The 6,000-nt window shown below is 35.7% G+C and overlaps 1 protein-coding gene across 8 annotated transcripts in view; it reads right to left on the bottom strand.

Annotated features, from left to right (window-relative positions):
• Positions 1–6,000, bottom strand: part of LOC135219412 (acetylcholinesterase-like) — a 370,347-nt gene that overhangs the window by 189,444 nt on the left and 174,903 nt on the right. The gene's annotated exons all lie outside the window — the stretch shown is intronic.

Below are 6,000 nucleotides of genomic sequence, written 5' to 3'. Positions count from 1 at the left end.
ATGCGGCAAAGCAACGAGTTCCCGGAGGGAGATCTAATTTGTGAAAAATACAAATCCTCAAAGTGCAACCGTTAAACTTGGTTTACTAAAATATAAAAAAAAAAATTCCGACTTTACATCTTTGGAACATTTATTTTGTAGTAAGCAGGTATATATATATATATATATAATATATATATATATATATATATATATATATATATATGTATATATATATATATATATATATAATATAATATATATATATATAATATATATACATACATACATACATACATACATACGTACATATTCTATGTGTGTCCTAGAAAATAAAACCAATGTTCGAAAGAAGTAAGTTCGAAAGTAGTTAAGTCGATTTTTATCATAAACAAACACACACACACACACACACACACACATATATATATATATATATATATATATACATGCATGCATATATATATATATATATATATATATATATATATATATGCATATATACATATTTAAATTTATATCTGTGCGTGAACAGCATACTCTGAGGACTCAGTTTATCCCAAAGACCTGGTAAAACCTCATGACGTTTGTAGGCGATGTTCCCATATCCGCATAATTTATCCGATGCTCTGTACATAATAACCAAGAGATCTCGTTCTTTGTGACCAATACGAGAATATCTCAGATATACAGTCCCCTCACTTTCTGTCATCCTTGCAATGAGAAACAGTGCATGTTATTCCCTACAGAAAGAAGGAAGAGATGACTAACGTTGTAAAGCATTTTCATATTCTGCTGGAAACTGAAGTACACGAAATCCAGTTGCATCAGTGAAATTACCCTCAATTCTATGAAGGTATTTACAGCATCACATTACTCAAAGTATCTTCATTTAATGAATCATGAATAACCAGCTAAAGTTTTGAATTAGAATAGAATAGAAAGGAATACAGAGTTTAGGCCAAAGGCCAAGCGCGGGACCTATAAGGTCATTCAGCGCTGAAATGGAAATAGTAGTAAAAAGGTTGAAACCTCGCAATTTCACTATGAATTAATTGTTAGGAGAGGGTGGAAAGTAAAATGGAAGAAAGATAATATCAACGGAAGTACAGTAAAAGGAATGAAAGGGGTTGCATGCCTTACTACGAGGTTATATCTGAATTAGAATGACATGATATTATTTTTAGTGAGGCGAGACTCAAAAATATCGCGAAGGCTAAGGATCTTATGATTTCTCCACAAAATAAACTATAATCAAGAATAAAAAAAACGCCTCGAACACTGAGATTTAAACCAACAAATGTCTGCTTATAAGGACAAAACAACGAAGATAACAGGATTTGAGATCACTGGAAACAATGAGTAAATATCAACAGTAAGAAAAAATAGTTAATTGGTTATTCCTATATTTTCTTGTGGATTTTCTCTCTAGGTTCAGGTTGAGAGAGGAGAGAGAGAGAGAGAGAGAGAGAGAGAGAGAGAGTTACAAGGATTAAGATGTCTCAAAGACTAGTTAGTCCATCCCAGGTGACATCTACGAGCAGGTTTTACTGTTCATTCATAGTATCCTAATGATTTTGTCTAGCTTTCTTTTAAACTCTTCCGCACTATTGCTGTTTGCAACTTCTGGTGGCAGTTTGTTCCATGTGTCACATATCTTATATGTGAAGAATTCCCACGATGGGATGGGCTGTATCTCTTCAGTTCTACAGAGAGAGAGAGAGAGAGAGAGAGAGAGAGAGAGAGAGAGAGAGAGAGAGAGAGAGAGAGAGAGGGGTATGCACCTGCTTCAGATGCACAATTTACTACCCTATTCTTTCACCTTATCAGAAAATGAATATATATACCCGCATCCGCAGACTTCGATAAATTCTCAAACCTTACCCAAACTTGTAAGACTGATAGCCACTGGAGAAGCCAGAGTGAATTAGAAAACGATTTTACGAGTTTTGTAATTGGTATGTAAAAAAATATAAAGAGCCATATTATCGTCCACACAATATTAAGGGCAGAAACAGATTTAACTTTTAACAAAAGGACATTAGAACTGAAAAAAAATATATTGGAAATCCACTGATTATTTAGAAACTGTGGTTATACAGTCTCTCAGCTCTGAAATGTACTAGAAAGCATTACTTACATTATTGAGCAGTTTGTACAATATAAGACGGTTTACAGGAAAAGCCGTAATCTTTAAAAAAATATATATTACGCTTAATAATCTACATACAAGAGAAACAATGGTGAAAGCTGTAATCTAATTTCCAATATTGGTAGATAAAAAAACTCTTACCAAGCAACGGTTCTACTTGTACCGAATATATACAACGTCTTGATCTTGAGTAATGAAGAATACATTAAATATAAAATATAAACTGATGACACCAGTAACTCATGATGAGTTAATGTTGGTATCATCATTAAAGATATCAGGTCCATACTACAAACTCTCATAACCTAAAAGAGAGAGAGAGAGAGAGAGAGAGAGAGAGAGAGAGAGAGAGAGAGAGAGAGAGTTCACATTATGAAAGAATGTTGGAGCGTCGGAAACATCAAAGAGCTATTAATAGAAAAAGGAAAAAGCAGAAAGGTATCTTGGCCAGAAAAAAAGACCTTTGGGCCTATATCTGATAAAAGAAGAGAGAGAGAGAAAAAAGTACTATCATCCTGTATGGAATAATCAATACGAACTTACCCCTGAATGAAATAGAAAGCCAAGTCGAATCGAAAACAAATCATGTTCATGAGTGGACGGTCACTGTCTTTGAAACGCACCGTCTTCCAACGGGGGAAGATATATGAAATTCGAGAAGGAACAAAGAATGCCGGTTTTTCATTTGAGAAAGACTGTTATCACTTCCTGCGGGAAATGCAGAAACTTCTGGGCAAATTCAAAGAAAGAAAGATGGCATTTTCCAGACATCAAAAGATTTGCGCTTCAGATTTTAAATAAAGATGCCTTGAAATGCGACAGCAATTTGCGAAAGAAGGTTCATTCATCTTGAAGGACTAGAAATGAGGTCCGCCATTAGAGTCTCTCTGCTTGTTTCATGACAAATAATAATAAATAAAAACTGACAGAAACAACTACAAATAATTTGGTTCCAACAAAGAAACAAACAAGCTTGATGATATACAAAAGTGAAAATGAATCTGAGAAATGATTCAAACTAACCAAAAATATAAGGAGGAGGGAGTAGGGGGGGGGGGGGGCATCACGGCCAAAGGTGACAAATGACCCAAAAAGCAGCCCAAAATATAACTTTGCTATCTATCTCGGGTTCCCGGGTGTAGTAAGGCCTAAACAGCCTAAACAGAATGTAGTGTCTCAAGTGTCTCACGGCTCTTCAGAATTAGAGACAGGCTATTGTCTTTGGGTAACTCGTCCTATACAATCAATATTTAATTATGAACCTCGTCTGCTGCCTCTCTTGGAATTTTCATAATTGGTAAATATTTAAGAATCAACTCATTACGAGTAAAATAAGGTCAAAGAGTATATGCTGAGGTAGGGTGCTTGTGCCAAGCACGGTCTCTCTCTCTCTCCTTTTTTATATATCTCAGTTTGTTTGTGCCAGATACTCTCTCTCTCTCTCTCTCTCTCTCTCTCTCTCTCTCTCTCTCTCATATATGCTCAGTTTGCTTGTGCCAGACACGCTCTCTCTCTCTCTCTCTCTCTCTTCTTTTTCTTATATACTCAGTTTTCTTGTGCCAGAGACTCTCTCATCCTCTCTCTCTCTCGTCTCTCTCTGCTCATCATTCTCTCTCCATCTCCTCTCTCCTCTCTCTCTCCTTTTTCTTATATGCTCAGTTTGCTTTTGCCAGACACACACTCTCTCTCTCTCTCTGCCATTAAATATGAAGGGACAGAACCATTGGACAAAATAATATTTACAGAAGAGGACACTAAAAACAAAATAGACAAACTCAACAAGTTCAGATCTGCTGGCCCGGATGGGATTCATCCAAGAGAAATTAAAAAGCTAAAAGAGGAGATAGTTCCTCACCTATATAAACTCTACAGGAAAAGTGCTGAACAAAGAAAGGCACCAAAAGGATGGAAACTAGGAAATGTGACCCTAGTTTACAAAAAAGGTCCAAGAGAAGATCCGGGAAATTATAGAACAATCTACCTAACGTCGGTCGTTTGCAAGATTTTTGAGTCCATAATTGCAGATCAAATTGTGGGTCACATAGATAGAAACAACTTGTTGTTAAACAGCCATCACGGTTTCAGACAAAATAGATTCTGCCTGTCAAACCTCAAACCTCTTGGAGTTTTTTCATAACATGTTTGGTATTTACGACAGTAGTAGAGGAATAGATATACTCTACTTAGATTTCCAAAAGGCCTTTGACAAAGTCCCACACAAGAAACTGATGATAAATGTTAGAGCCTTAGGAATTGTAGGAGAAACAACAAACTGGGCTGAGGACTGGCTAACTTATAGAAAACAGAGCGTCGTAATAAATGGTGAAGAAGCAGAATGGGCAGATGTAACAAGCGGAGTTCCCCAGGGCTCTGTCCTTAGCCCTCTCTTGTTTTTTTTATTTACATTAATAATGACACTTATGTAGGCGTACTAGCAGGACAGCCAAATTTGCAGACGACACCAAACTAGGTGTAAATGCAGCAGACCCAGATGCAGTGAAAAGTTTAAAAAATTATCTAATGAAAATAGGAGTGGTAAAAGAAAATGGCAAATGCCTTTTATGTAGATAAGTGTATACAGTGTTACAAATACGAACAAACAACCCTCATGCCAGCTACATGCTGCTTGGGAATGACATAAATAGTGTAGAACAAGAGGAGGACCTTGGAGTCATTAATACCAAGGGCTTAAAATCCACAAAACAGCACATAAAAGCTGAAAAGAAGGCACAGAAACTTGTGGGATATATAAAGAGGCAGTTCAAATACAGAAACAAGGAAACGGTGCTGCAGCTCTACACATCAATAGTTAGACCCCATCTTGAATATGCAGTACAGTTTTGGTCACCAACACTAAGAAAAGACATAAATAGATTAGAAAGAGTAAAAGCAAGAGCCACAAAGTTAATTCCATCTATCAAGCAAATAGTTACCTAAGACGACTAGAGAGCCTGAACATGTATGGCTTAGAAACACGACGACTGCGAGGACAACTAATAGAAACATAACAAAAGTAGACAGTAACCTATTTACGTTAAACGAAAACCAGATAAGAAATAATACCGAATCATATTTAGTGTTTATTGTCATTTCATTCCTATGGATCAAATGTTTTCAATTACAATTAAGCTAAATTTACAATTCCCTTAACTTCATTTACTTCTCATTTATGCGAAAAAAAGCTGTTTAGAAGAAATACATTATTTCAATAAACCGTCTTCCAATAATTTTCAGGTTGAACAGTATTAGTCAAACTTTTTGGCAAAAAATAAATAAATAAAAATGTTATCGTCCCTAAATGCACCATCTTCCAAAATAAAGAAAAATAAAATAATTCAAGTCCTAGGATCGATTTTCGATTACTCGGGGAGTAAGCTTACAAACTACTTTGTTGTTGTTGGGGTTGGGGGTGGGGGGTGGGGTGGGGGTGGGGGTGGGGGTGGGGGTGGGGGTAGGAAAGTCTGAGAAAGGTCTTTCACGTGGAGTTAAAGATACAGGAATTTCAGGATAGGATATTTATGATTCATTTATTGGGATGAAAAAGCAATAAATGGACAATGTATTATTAAACAGTACAGAAAAATGATTTCTAACAAAATATATCGTATTTTTAACATTTTCGTTGGTGAAACAACGGGCTATTTGTCCGTAGACCGTAGATTTTAGCAGGTGTTAATTTATTTGATGTACTGAATTTAGAGACTATATTTCTGTTCAATTATTTTGTTTCCACTTACAGCTGAGAATATACGAACGCGTTTAATTCGTGTTCTTTTTTATTTGATCTTTGTTGTTAGTATGAGTAGTACTAATTATGAGCATTAATTACGAAAACCACTTCACGTTAAGTTAGGAATATAATGTTTACA

This window comes from Macrobrachium nipponense, chromosome 1 (genome assembly GCF_015104395.2).
Source record: "Macrobrachium nipponense isolate FS-2020 chromosome 1, ASM1510439v2, whole genome shotgun sequence".
NCBI classification, from domain to species: Eukaryota; Metazoa; Arthropoda; class Malacostraca; order Decapoda; family Palaemonidae; genus Macrobrachium; species Macrobrachium nipponense.
Note: the sequence above shows the minus strand (reverse complement) of the source record. Positions and strands in the feature narration are given on the sequence as shown.